Source organism: Corvus hawaiiensis, chromosome 3 (genome assembly GCF_020740725.1).
Source record: "Corvus hawaiiensis isolate bCorHaw1 chromosome 3, bCorHaw1.pri.cur, whole genome shotgun sequence".
NCBI classification, from domain to species: Eukaryota; Metazoa; Chordata; class Aves; order Passeriformes; family Corvidae; genus Corvus; species Corvus hawaiiensis.
The window spans coordinates 28,234,355-28,249,429 of NC_063215.1; the positions used below are offsets into that span (position 1 = coordinate 28,234,355).

Sequence of the window (15,075 nt, forward strand, 5' to 3'; positions counted from 1 at the left end):
GAACTATATCTTCCCATTTAATTTAAAAGTCAGTACAAGAACCAGAGGGATAAAATACAAAAACATCACCTGCAGCTTGCACTGTTATTGAGATATTTGAACTTTAGACTGGAGCATGATTTCTTTCTTCTCTTTGTTTGATGGAACATGATACTGATACTTTCTTGTTCCCCTAGTCTTGAGCTCTGCTTGGGTTTGCCTTTATACCTTTCCTGCTCCCAGGCTGCCAGCAATAACCTGGCAGCAGTGCCCAGACACCCCACCCCCTTAAAACCCCATGCTCGCAAAGGGCCATGGTTTGTCAGGCAGTGACAGGTGGGGCCACTCAGAGCTGAAGCTGAAGCTGGAGCAGAACAGGCAGCAGCCACTGGCCCCAGCACAGGAGTTACACCAGTGACCTGATGAGGCCATGGCAAGGTCGAGCCCTTGTACTGCTGGGTCAGTTCACAGCTGGGGCATCCCCCTACTGAGGGCAGAAATATTTACTGAATTTAAAAAAGAAGAAATCAAGCTACGCCTAAAGATATAGCAGTTAAGAATTATGATTTAGTTGACAGTTGAATAAACTTACAAAAAGGGATATAGAACAAGATAAACCTGAAGACCGCGCAGTAAAATCTATTAATTCATGTCTGAATATTGGAAACATCATAGGAAAAATAACATAGTTGTCAATATTTCCAGAGAAGGCAATGTGACATTGTCGCACTGTAGCTGGGCAAGCTGCAAACATCAATTAAATATATATGACACCTTAACTTTGATTTTAACTACGTAGGATTTAGTGTGATCTGTTACTTTATTAAAACTGAGGAAAACTTTTAAAACTAAAATCTAACTGAAAACTTGTAAGTGAAAGATAAATTTCTAAGAAACAAAGTATCTCTCATTTGAACTAATACAGTTCAATTTGGAGAAAAGAATTTTATTGGTATATTGCACTGAATATAATATGTATATATTTTCTATATTTTCTATATTAATATAAACACACACACAGTCTTACAGATAAAAAAAAATGTTTTATCCAGTCTAGTCACTGTTCATTATTTTAACAGTGTGATATAAAACGGCTTGTAAAATAGTATTGAAATAAGGGAAAATGGAAGAGCTGTACCATGTGTTAAAGGCATAAAGAAAAAAATGTTCTATCATCACTCTAAAGCAATATATAAATAGCTTTGTGTAAAAAAACATTCATATTTAATTCCATATCAGTCTATAACATGAATGCCTCCAGGATACACTAATATTAAAATTCACTATTATTATTATTATTATTATTAATTTTCTTCTTTGTTAGACATGTTTTATGTTGTATGTAATGGTCTTATTTAAAACTGAAGCATTTTAATGGATTTTTTAGAGTGAAATGACAATAAAAGACAGTTTGCTGTTCAGCTAAAAACTCAACTTCTTTTCGTCTTGGGACACAAGGAATCGCATATACTATGAGTAAAGTAATGTATTATTCACATTACAGTTTAAACGTTCCATCAAATATGAGAACAATTCTGTGCTTGGAGGTTTTCCAGACCCAACTGGACAAACACTTGAGCAGCCTGGTCTGACTCCACAGCTAACACTGATTTCAGCAAGAAATTGGACTAGAGACCTCAGAAGGACCCTTCCAACTTGATTTATTCTTATTCAATAATGAAATTTCCCCTGTACAACTTGACCCAGTAACCTGGTTAATGACAAAATACATGGGATCGGAAGTATGACATGCGTGCATGGAAGTAGATGAAACTGCAACAAGAACATGATGATGGTATATGAAAAATTACTTGTGACTAGCATGTATTTTATTATAGCCTCGTCATTTTCTTACACTTTTTAATAAAACTCTGGTCAAATTCAGCCTCTCCCAAATAAGTCCAAAAAGATGCTACCATGGCCATGTTTTTTGGAAATAAGAAGCACAACTTTACAGTAACTGTTCTAACATATAGCATGTTGTGCTCTCCAAAGTGAAACCATCTGTCAGAAGACATTGGTTTAGATATTTATTGCTGTGACTGACTGAAACGTCCACAGGTTTTTACGTGATTAATTGTTTGTTTCTATCTTACTAGTTCTATCTGATTAGTTTGCTTCTTTCTTTCTAACTAGTTCCCAGTTGTTGTGGTTTAGGAACGGTATTCCCCAATTTAGTGCTGCCACTGGAAACATGCTGCTGCTTCCCTTCTGCCCTCCAACTGGAGGCACAAAAGGCAAAGATCAAGACTTGAGAGAAGAAAAATTTACTGGAAACAGCAATGAGATAAGGAAATTAACAATAACAGCAACAATATTAATAACAAAAGGTATAAAAAAAGAAACTATTCGCATGGAAAGCCCACGATAATAAACAAATACTAGACAGTTTTCCCTGCCAGGTTTTCTCAACTAGAGGGAACCACTTCTCCCCAGAAATGAGACTCCCTGTCCTCCTGCTCCTAACAATGACCTGAAGTGGTATAGAATAACATCCCAGCCTTAGTCATACCCTTTTCCAGCTACTGCAAAAATTAACCCTATCCTGCCTGAAACCAGTCAAGAATTTTTTGGTTCACAGTAAAAGAAGCTGCAGCATGAGAAATAGTTATTGAAATATTCTTATATAATTTGAAGCTTTTTCTTTATAAATACTACAATAATTTAATATAAAAGATATTAAGTACATTTGCAACTTACACAAAGCTCAAAGAAATATCAAGGAATCACAGAAAAACAGGCTGGTGTTATGATGTATAATGTTTCTTTGTGGTGTTCTGACATCAGAGCAGTTTAAAAGTTCCTTTGTCGTCGTATTTGTAGAAGAGCAATTTGTGTGGAAATTGAGTTTTCAATCCCCTGGTAACTTTTACAGAATAGAGACTCCTTTAAAGTATGCACGATGACATACTTGAATACATTCAAAGATCCCTCCAAAGTTATACTGGATGAAAAGTACAAAGACTCTCCTAGCTAGCAGTAATAGTTAGGGAACAACTCTAGGAGTTGTATCAGGACTTTCTCCAATTTGTTTTAGGTATAATTAATGTGAACCACTGATTTTGGTGCTAGTAGCCCTAGATAGTTTAAATTCTTACCTCATAGATCACGATAATAAAATCTAGATATAATCACTTAGAACTGCAGAATCCTTAAGGTTGGAAAAGACCTATGTCATGGGTTAGCTAGCATAGTCCCGGAAGTGATGTTCTGCAAAGGGGTGCTTACAGCTTCCTCTGTGCCTGATAGAACCTATCAGCTGGCCAGTTTGAATATGGATAATTCTTTAAGCCACTTAAAGTTGTGACCGCCTCTGTGATGCACACTTAAGAATAGAAACCCTGAGGCAGACTTTCTCATTTCCGGCGCTGGGACAGGTGGCTGTGGGCCCCGTGTGGGGGCCAGTGGTCCCAGCCCAGGCCCTGCTCAGGCTGGGCTGGGCCGGGCCACGGCCATCCTGGAGCTGATGGGCCCTGCTCCACCCGTGGAACCCTCCCCACAGCGCTGCTGTGGGCAGCTGGAGTGGCTCGGCTCCCCCGCCTCTCCACTGCGATAAGCCACATTCCAGCTGCAAGGCCTAGGTGAGATTACCCCTTTTAGTCCTGTGAAGGGCTGAAAACCTGAGGGAAAAGAAAGAGGAGATGCTTAAAGCTGAAATTCTGTTGTAAAGATATGATACGTTGTAATTTCATGAAGATAAGGGGCGTGGAGTCTTCAACTCGCAAGCAAAAGCACCTGCGCTGAGATAGGCAGATGCTGACGCAGCTGTAATTTGGTGAGAAGTTTGGACAGGGAGAGATGGAAGCGATGAGGACTTTGGCTCCAAACGGGAAAGGAGAAAACCTCAGTTCCTAGAGATGCTCCCAGAGATAGTCCTAAAGATGAAGATGGGGAAGACCCTTTGCTCCCAGGGAAGGAGAAGGGCCTCTATTCTTAGAGATGAAATGCTCCCAGAGATGGGTGAAGAGAACTTTTGTTTCTGAACAGCTCAACCTTAAAATTGTACCCCAAAAACCTTCAAGAGTGGACCCTCGAAAGCAGTTGTGGGAAAAGCTTCAAGTTGGGGGAAGGGACTCACATTCGAGCAGAGAGAAACTCCTCTTCCTAAATGGACTGAACAAAGTTATTTGGAAGTGGGCGGCTGTCTTGTTGTGATAATGTGTTCATAGCATGGGCAAGAGAGACTCCTCTTCCTAAACGGACTGAACAAGGTTATTATGGAAGTGGTAAATAGACTGAATATCGTAAGGGTTGTCTTTTTACATTGTCAGTGGGAGAATGGAGGAAGGTGGGGGGAGGAGAAGAGTTCTGAAGGTGTGGTATTTTTTTTTTTTTTCTTCTTTTAGGTCTGTTAATAAACTTCTTTATATTCTTTCAAGTTTGGTGCCTGCTTTGCGTTTCTCCTAATTCTTATCTCACAGAAGATAAACAGTAATGAGTATCTTGGACCAAACCACTACACTTAAATTGGTGTTTCTGCCCAGTTACAAACCCAACCCACTACAAACTCTAAGATCATTGAGTCCAACCATAAACCTAGTACTGCTCTGTTCAGTGCTAAACCATATCCCCAAGTGCCACACTCCCATGCATTTTGAACACTTTCAGTGATAGTGGGTCCGCTGCTTCCCTGAGCAATCTGTTCTAATGCTTGACCACCCTTTCAGTGAAGATTTTTTTCTTATATCCAATCTAAACTTCCCCTGGCACAACCTGAGACCTTTTCCTCTCATCCTGTCACTTGTTACCTGGGAGAAGAGACTGAGCTGCTCCTCATAAGGATTGTGCTCCAGACACTTCACCAGCTTTACTGCCCTTCTCTGGACACGCTCCAGCCCCTCAATGTCTTTCTTGTAGTGAGGGGCCCAGAACTGAACCTAGGATTTGAGGTACAGCCTCACCAGTGATGAGGAAGTGCTCACTTGCCTCACTTTACCACAAGTTCTCAAATGTTCTCACAAGACCGTCCTACCCTCTGAATTCTTCATTTCAAGCAAAAGCGTTTCAGGAAAGGATTCTACATATGCTTTAACATTAGACACTGATCTCATAGATTATATTTATGCTACCTGTTTCAGTTATTATCTGTTTAGCTGGGCATTGTCTCAGTTCTATTAAATATTTCTGTTCTGTTAAATAATATGTGTTTGTCCTAAGAAAGATACTTACATAGTAAATACAGCATCATGATCTAAAACATAAGGCAAACCACAAAACATCACAACATCACTTCCATAATTAGGATACAATGTTTAACACTGATTCTATTTTTGTGAGGCATGGTTTCCTGAAGGAATTCTTGTTGTTGCTGTTGTTGTTGTTATCATTATTATTAACATTGTTGCAACAAGACAGAAATTACAAGAGCAGTGTCAATATTCTTGAATGCCTAAGCAAAATCCATCATTTTTAGAGAGGTAACCAGCCTTTCCATGAAATCCATAAGGAAAGTTAGGTGCTGAAGGACTTCAGAAACTAGAAAACTGAGGACAGAACTATCAGCATTTGTCTAGGTAGTATAGTGCATTAAAGAGTTAGAGTCTCTAGGAAAGATATTCTGAGCAGTGGAACTGCTTCAGCCATGTCACAATGACTTTACTGCCATGCCTCTGTGGAGAAAAATATTACTCTGGGGCTGCACCCTTCTGATACAGCCTTTTTTTTTTTCTTCCATTCCATATAGCTTGCAAATTTTGAACTGTGACAATAAAATATGCTTACCGCTGTCAGTTGTATGAGTCTAACAGATCACCTTCCTCCATTTTCACTAATGAATTAAAAATTGTGCTCAAATATTTCCAGACCTACTTGAAATGGAACAACGTTTCACATAAACTGACACAATGAATAGATGTCTCACCAACCGAGTATCTTATATTGAAAATATTTCTTCTAGGATTTTGGTTTTGTTTCTTGCTCTTTTTTCAAGTTTTCTTGTTTGTTTTTTCTCATTTGGTATAAATTATTGTTATTATTAAGCAGACTAGGTACAGAAAGAAAGAGAATTTGAGGGAGAATAAGTCATCATAATCTTACATTATATGCAAGAATTGGTTTCAAGGCTTTGTTCTGGTCAACATGGAGTAACGTATGCAAAAAGCAGCAGCAGTTGTTTGAAACCCCTTATTAATTTAGTAACTATGAACGAGCAAGAAACTTGGAGGAAAGTGTGAGACTCAAATTGAGATTTTCTCCCAATCCATGACACCGCTTTAGGCAGTGGGTACAATGCGAAATGGGTCTAAGCCCTGACATGCACATGAGTGCATGAACAGTGTCCATTTTATCATTATGAACTGGTGTTCCCTACATAGCTGCTATTCTTAAAGAGAATTCATAAATAACTTGCTGTTTCTTTTAAGCAGTCAAAAATAGAAGTAGAACTTATTTTATTCCTCTTTTACTGATTTCTATAAATCCAGAAAAGAAGCTGTTTCTGTTTGAAGATAAATAGTAATTAACTGTAGAACACCTTGATGAAATCACCTTAGAACTGCTATACTACATACATTTAAATTAGACAATAATGAGGAACAAACACTTCACATTTAGATATTCTTTGCCAAAATTTATGGAATTTTCTCCATAAAGGCACAGATCTGTAACCCAAAACAATTATATTTTACTAAACAAGGGGAGTGTACTATCATCCAAGTTCCTAATCACAGGTTTTATTTGTATATACAGTGAGAGTTTCTGTTGCCAAATACTCATTATGAACAGATTGCATATTTTGAGCATAATCTCTATAAAAAATTAGGTAATCATTGACTTTGTCTCCTTAAGGACCAGAGACTTTTTATACACTATTGAGACCTTTCTTCTTACAAATAAGATTTTCAGCTGTTCAGTAACTTCATTCCTCTGAAACTACACCTTTCTCTTACTAGTTGGAGGTCACTGCTATTTGGTATGATAAGTTTTACAGACCACATAAAGTCATTGTTTCCTCAAATAAGAAAATATGTTCTGGACTACCTTCTCCTGTTGCTAAAGCTTACTGTAAACAAAATATTTGAAATCAATTTATGAAAAAGTCACATCAAAATAGTGAACTTGGGTTAGACACAATAATCTAACTTGGTTTCTGTTGTAGCATACAGAACACTGGGCCAAACAAATTTGTTGTAGTGAAGGTCGAAGAACCAGAGAGCTCTGGTGAGACCACTCGCTGGCGGGTTAGCGAAGTATAAATAACTCACAGGACTCAGGGTACAAGAAAACTACCTCTCCCATCTGCCTATGTGGCTACATGCTTGGCTTGGTCCCCCACTCCGTCCTTTACTTCTTCTCATTGGTTCCCTTTCCCTAGTCCTGCTTTTGTACCGCCCCTGTGCCTTCAGTTCATTGGTTTGGCTCTAGTACAAAATTCTGGGTCTGCATTGTTCGCCAGCTCTTGCCCCTGGTCTCCCTTCGTGGCTGGGTGAAATAAACCTCGTCCGTGGAAATGCCATGTGGGAGAGCCCTCCTGACTCTGTGCCTCTGGTAACTCTGAGCTATCTGGCGTGTGTGTGTGTGTGTGAGATCCGTGCCTAAACAGCCATGCGGGGGGAAGGAGTAAGCTTGCTGGAGTGCTGTACTGCACCACCTGAGTGATCTCTTGCCAGGGACGCTTCAGGGAAAACGCAGTGATCTCCCCACTGAACCGCACGCACTGCATTACAAATTCTGGTACTCAATTCTTGTATTTATTTCCTGTAATTCAGTACCCTATGGGCTGAATCTGAAGGTGCTGAGAAAACTGGCTTATGTCCTTGAAAGGTTATTTGCTAATATGCCTGACAGACATGGAAACTGAGGAAGGTACTCAGTGACTAGGAAAGGAAAACTTTGCACTTATCACTCCAAGAAAAGCTGAAAGGATGATCTGGGGAGCAACAAATCTCAGTTTAGTCTGATCATGGAGACAATCCTGGTGGAAGCCATTTCTAGGTAATAGAAGAGCAATGTGAACAGAAACAACCACAGATTGAGAGTGGCCCTGCAGAGAACTTGGGAATACTGGTGGAAGAAAGATTGGACATGAGCTGTCAATATGAGCTTGCAGCCAGAAAGCCAGTCGCATCCTGGGCTGCATCAAAAGCAGTGTGGCCAGCAGGGTGAGGGAAGGGATTTTTCCCCTCTACTCTGCTCTGGTGATACCCCACCTGGAGTGCTACACCCAGCTCTGGAGCTCTTAGCACAGGAAAGGTGTGAGACCTTTTGGAGCAGTTCTAGAGGACAGTCATAAAAATAATCAGAAGGCTGGAACACCTATGATGAAAGGCTGAGAAGCTGGGGTTGTTCACCCTGGAGAAGAGAAGGCTCCGAGGAGACCTTATCACAAACTCTCAATACTTAAAGAGGACTTAGATGGGGAGAGACATTTTAATAGAACTAGTTGCAATAGGAAAAGGTGCAATGGTTTCAAACTAAAAGAGGGCACATTCAGACTAGATATAAAGGAGAAATTTTTTACAATGAGGGTGATGAAGCACTGGAACAAGTTGCCCAGATGTGGTAAGTGCCCCATCCCTGGAAACAATCAGATCCTGGCTGGACAGGGCTCTGAGCAACCTGACTGAGTTGAAAATGTCCCTGCTCATTGTAGGGGGGTTAGACTAGATAATCTTTAAAGGTCACTTCCAACCCAAACTGTGGTTCTATTCGTTTATCAAGGGACAACCCTGCCTGAATAGTCTGGTTGCAGTTTATGATGAAATGACTGGTTAGTGGAAGAAGAGCTGGAGCTCTTAGCAGTGTATGTCACTTATCCTGAGTTTAGCATGGCTTTGACTCTGTCTCCCACAATATTCCCATACCCGAGTTAGGACTTTATAGTCTGGAAGGGTGGACAACTAGATTGGTAAAAGGTTGGCTGTGGTGAATTGATCATATTCTATCAGGAGACCTGTTAAAAAGGGAGTATCCTCAACTCTGTCACAGGCCTTAGAACCCTGGGAGGCTTAAGACTGGTCTTAAGTCATAAAACCTGAGGAAAGAAACCCTTGTACACCACAGACTCTTCTATGTCTTTTGTTGCTAGGTCCCCCTCCTCACTGAGAAATAGGTCCACTTTTCTATTGGGCTTCGTTTTGCACCTAATGTATATATAAAAGGCTTTCTTGTGGCTTTGCACATTATTCTCAGGTCTAGTTTTTCTTTTCCTTTCCCAATTTCTATTACTGCAGGCCTGGGCCCTAGGGTATATCACCGTGTCCCGCAGCCATAGGGCGGAGGAGGAGAGACGATCCAGCAGGCAGGAATTGTGCGGCAAGATTGATCTATTTAATTATTTTACAAACTCTCTTATAGACTTTTTTCTTCATAGTCTAATTGAACAAAGGATCAGCCACCCCTTGGGGTGATTGGCTAGAATTCTAAAACATCCATTGTCAAAATATTTTTCTACTATACCATAAACAAGACTTTTCAAGGTTGCAGGTGGCTTGGTTGTTTACATTCCCTGCTACCTCTTCTGCATGAGAGAAAAGTCTCTCACGGACTTAGAAAATAGCAAGAAAATCCTCGCTAGTAGCATTTTTGTATCTACAAATTTCAATTCTGCACACTTGGGTAATGGCTTAATATTTCTCCTAAGTAGCCCATCCCTGCTCCCTTCACTGGATGTGTGCTTCCTTTCTGCATCTGAGCTCAGTCAGGTGTTTCCTATTCATCCTGTCGGCCATACCTTCTTGAACACTCTCTTCAATGAATAAGGAGGAGCAGCAATGGAGCAAAGCTGCTACCAGACTAAGATTTAATTGTTTAAAGTATGTCTTAAGGCTCTACTTAGTAGGCCATAAGTCACTTTGAGAGGAAAAAGAATGTTTGTGTCCTGACCTTCTCTCCCAGGAGAGACAACCAGCAGTCCAGACTTGTCACTTCAAGCCAAAGACTCAATGAGATTACACTTTACTGTTCTAGGTTCTTTCTGACCTAGCAAATCTTTGCTGAATAGTGTTCAAGCTCAACAAGTCCAGCAAAAGTGTCCTCTCCTTTCTTTACAAATCAGACTAACTTACAGCATGGACATTATAGCACTTCTCTGGAAAATGCAGAAAGCAAATTTGCAACCTTCTGATGGTGTGTTCACCAAACCTAAAGTTCCTAAAATTCTCCAAACTTACATGAATGCTCTAATATTTAAACTAAAAGGCAGACACCACTAACTCTACATTTAGCACAGAAATACAGATCTGTCACTCTGCATGTTGGATTTGTTCTCAGTGTGCCAATCAGTTTTCACCTCTTTATATGTAAGCTGCTTTAACATCTCAGGGAGCATGCCATTAGATTCCTCTCCAGTGACTAAATAAGTAGTCACTTCAGTTAGTAGTGTAGTTACTCTTCTTCCACTGGATATCAATAGCAAGAAATGCAAGCAGAGGCTTGAGGAGTGCAGATGCAATCACTGCCAGAGCTGACTGGCAGTATAAAGCTGTAAAAGCAGCTGGGAAGGTCAAAAAGATAAAGTAAACTTCGCTGCCTTTTAATCTATTAGATTTTGTGGGACTTTTTTGTTAGGTCAGCCTGTTGTATAAAAAGTAGAGCAGAGTTTTCATTGTCACATAGACAAGATGAACAGCAGGTTCTGAAGCCGATGATAAGGAAGACTGGGCCTCAAAAATTATCTAAAAGATAAAAATACAAGCTGTTATTTAAGCCAAGGTTTTGACTTCATTTAACATGAACTTAAGTACACACTTAATCACTTCCAAATGTCTGTTTGTACTCATCTCATAGAGAAGATAAGACAGAAAGGGTAGGTCTGTGCTTAACTGAATAGCTATTTAGACCTAAGAAATAATTGCTGCTCTGCAGAAATGACTGAAATCAGTGACTTCATGGTACTTAGTCATTTTTAGGCATCTTTTGGATGATAGCCAATAATTGGCAGCTGGAATGAGAATTTTGAATTTGTATATCTCATTTTAATACACATTCTAATTTAGCCATTGAAATCTTATTTTTAATGTTGACTGGAAGTGAGAAAGTGTTAATGGAGGAGCTGCAAGGCACCTTCGGTGAGAAGAGACCAGGGATTGCCTCATGATGGACACAGTTCCCTCTTTTAGTTTAAAGCCATTCCCCCTTGTCCTATCATTATGTGAAGTTTAAAAAGTCCCTCTGCAGCTTTCTTGTAGGCCTCCTGTATGTACTTGAAGGCTGCTACCAGGTCTCCCTGGAGCCTTCTATTCTCCAGACTTAACAACCCCAACCTTTTTGGCCTGTCTTCACAGGAGAGGTGCTCCAACCCTGTCACCATTTTTTTGTGACCCTCCTCTGGACTTACTCCAAAGGGTCTGTGTTGTTCTTGTGCTGGGACATCTGAGCTGGACACAGTACTCCACATGGAGTCTCACAGGAGCAGAGTAGAGAGGGAAAATCACCTCCATCAACCTGCTGGCCGTATTGCTTTTGATGGAGTCCACAGCATGGGTGACTTTCTGGGCTGCAAGTGCACATTGCCGTGTCGTGCTGACCTGACCTTCTTGTCAGCCAATAGTTCCAGTTTGGGATTGTCCAGACCCACATGCATGACCTTGCACTTGGCCTTGTTGAGCTTCACAATGTTCCCACAGGTCCACCTCTCAAGTGTGGCAAGGTCCCTCTGGATAGCATCCCTTCCCTCCAGCATGTCAGCTGCACCACACAGCTTGGTGTCATCAGCAAACTTAGTGAGGGTGGACTCGATGTTACTTTCTATGTCACTGACCCATGAGTCTTTTCATCTCTACTTTCTTTTCTTATTCTGTTGATGAGAGGGACTGACAAAACAGCTAGATGATCAGCTGGCGGCAGGACAAGGTCAACCCAACACATTTAAAAAAACACAAACTCTTTAGTCTTTCAGAGACCTTTAAATTCTTAACCTCAAATGAAGAAAAACAGAAAGTAAAGCCTTAAGAATGATCAAGTCTTTCAATGAAGGCAGTCACAATTTGGTAATCCTAGAATCCTTTCAATTTAAGCAATTAGAAACTAACAAAGTTCTAGAGTCAAAAAACTTGTATTATTAAATCCATTTTGCAGCAGAGTTGATGACCCAGACACTTATGGTTTATATTTAAATATAAAATAAATTTTTCATGAACATGAAAATTACTTCACTTGAGGCATGTCTGAGTCATCCGCATTATATTTTGATGTAAGATTATTCAGATGGCAAGATTTGGAAGTCATTAACACCTCCGTCATGAAAGTGACCTTCAGGGCAAGTGATTGTAACACATTGTGTTTAATTACTTATTCCTGCTAAAACTTTATACTTAGGATATGAAGTGAAATTAATATCGGTGTTTTCATTAATATTTTTTAATATCGAACTCATTGAAATATGGAGATATATATTTTTTCTAATTTTATTCTTGACATAATTGTGTAGTTGTGCAGTCAGAATGCAACATCAGACCATTTTGTATCAATGAAGATACAGCTGTACTCATAGATTATATTTTGCTTCTAGTTTTAGTTTGCTGATTAAATTTCATTTGATTTATAATTCCACAAACAGTCATGAGAGTTCCACTTGTTTACAGTGTATCTTCGGATTCCCTAATGAAGAACTTTGGTAACCTATCAAGCCAAAATAATTTTGAGGTAGCCTTAGATGTCCTTAGATTATGAACAAATGTATTTATGGTAACATTTACAAAATCAAAGGATTCTGGAATCATATAGAGAAAAGGAGTCCCTGAGTAAGGCTATATTTCAAAGGCTATCTTGGTGTAAAAGAAGACTATGGATGCATGGTGTTTTCTTACTCAAAATGCCTTTCTTCTATGGACCTTAAGTCTCATAGATGGTACATTACAAAGCCAAGTGTTTCATTGATTGTTTCTTTAGATTTGAAGTGTAAATTCAACAGTTACTGTTATAACCACTAACATTCATTACTCCAGCCAACAAATGGCTGTTCAGAAAAAGCAAGTTTTGGATTCAGTGACTCACAAGGCATCTTCCATTTTATGTTTTTATATCTAACACTCTGGTACCACCAATGTACAAGCAGTAAGCAGTAACAGCTGTCGTCCTGAAAGAGCTATTCTACTTAGGACTTTCAGAACTGCTTTATGAAATCACTTTACTTCATATTTTGGTCCAGGAAAAAACCAGTTTCTTACATGCCCAATCATCAAAGATCACCAAAGTTTTATTCTCCAAAGTATCTGGTATAAGGATTTTAACCAGGGTGCATTAGTGGTATTTAGATCTTAGGAAGACTATTGTTGCTGCCAGTGAAATCATGACAGAATACACCTGTGCATTTTTAATCTGAACTGTGAGAATCTCTTTTAAGAGTCTATGTGATGTGCAAAGCATTAGATTTTATATTAGCAGTGTGGAGAAAAAAACCTATATTTTAATAGTTAAAAAATTATTTCTAATGTATTTTTTGTTAAACATCTATTTAAAATGAAATAAAGTTATAAATCATGTAAAATAAATCCAACATAACATAAATTCACGGAGAAATTAAAATTTTAAGACATGCATTATATGCCAAAATTTTAGAGGCAACAGAGATCAGTGTCTAAAGACTGCCCTCCCTAAGACAGTAAATTACATGATGACCAGAAAAAAGTCAGAATGTCTAATAAAAGTTAATAAATTTAAAATAAGATTTAATAATAAAAAGAAATATATTACTATAATTTGGACTAACCATTTCAACGTATTGTAATTTGTTTCCAGTTTCCATTCATTTATAAGTGTATGATACTTTAATAGTTAATGATTAAAGTTCTGGGTATATTAAAATATTTTTTTAATTCAACTGATCATTTGGAACAATTAACACTGTCATCTATCTTTAAAGGGGACTGGTCCTCGACAGAAAAGTTGTTCCTAAATTGATGAAATTAAGGAAGATGAAAGTGGAAGTACAACTATCTTTCAAAGATTTAAATGAATTACTCTTGCTATACTGTTATAAATTCAGTACCATAAATACTACTATTTTGTAGTTAGATAGTGTTTTCAAAAACTCAAACTTTCAGAGAACTAATTTAAAATTCTGTATGTTTGCCAGGGAAACAAACACTCAACATATGCGCTTTTTGCTTCATAATCCAGAAAAGCAATGTCTTGCTCTGAAAATACTCATTTTGGAGTCAAATTACTTTCACTTATTTCTGGGCCTGCTAACACTGCCTCTTCATTTTAAAACTTTAGTTCAACTGCTACACTTTTTACTGCATGAATTATTCTGGACTTAATCTAAGTGGTGCAATGCATTGTAGTTGTCCAAACAGTGTCAGTTTAGGGAGGGAAAAAAAGTTACTGGTTATAATTAAGTGATGGGCAATCTGTCACTAGAGTAATTTTTCAGTGTTTGATAGACACTTTGATACAACAGTACCCTTGTTAGCAAATAACTAACACTAAGTAGGAAACAACTGTCCTTGTAAATATACTAACAGGATTTGTACCAAAAATATCTACTTGTAATAGTCAACAATTATTACAGCTAATTGGAAAAAAAGAATCACAAAAAACCCCCAACAAAACCCAAAGTCTTATCTTTGTTGGTTATATATGTTAGGGGAAAGCACTAAAGTCAAACTGCTTTGTCAATAATGAAGAATCACAACAGAAGCACACCTGCAGATTGCTTGTTCCTTTTCAGATTACAGTCTCCTAAGTACTCATGTGCAGGTGCCTTATCTTTTATATATATAACAAGGAATTCTTGCAGAAATGTATACATAAAAGTTAAGACATCTCTTTTAACATTTATTAATTAGAAATTATATCTGCAGCACCACTGCCTAATGAACAGAAGCTTCTCTTGACACCCAAGGAGTACTACTTAGAACAGAGGCCATCTGAAGAAAATATTGCAGAGGGAGGCTTTAAAAATGTAGGCAGGAGAATTATATAGATTTTTCATTTTTTGCTGAAATTTCAAGGATAATTTTGAAGAACAGTGCACAAGTGATACGTGGACTAAGATTTGTAGTGAATGAAAGGATATACAGCTATATATATAGACCCAAAACTGTACTTGTTCTTTGTTCTGTGGAGAATTACATTCCTCTCAGTTCAGTGGATGCAAATTGCATCCTTTTTTATCTTGTACATTATGTGACATTCATCACAGGCTGGAATAGA

At 38.6% G+C, this 15,075-nt stretch overlaps 1 protein-coding gene across 4 annotated transcripts in view; it reads right to left on the bottom strand.

Moving 5' to 3' along the window:
• The window catches only part of EYS (eyes shut homolog), an 860,563-nt gene that overhangs the window by 440,713 nt on the left and 404,775 nt on the right, over window positions 1-15,075 (bottom strand). The gene's annotated exons all lie outside the window — the stretch shown is intronic.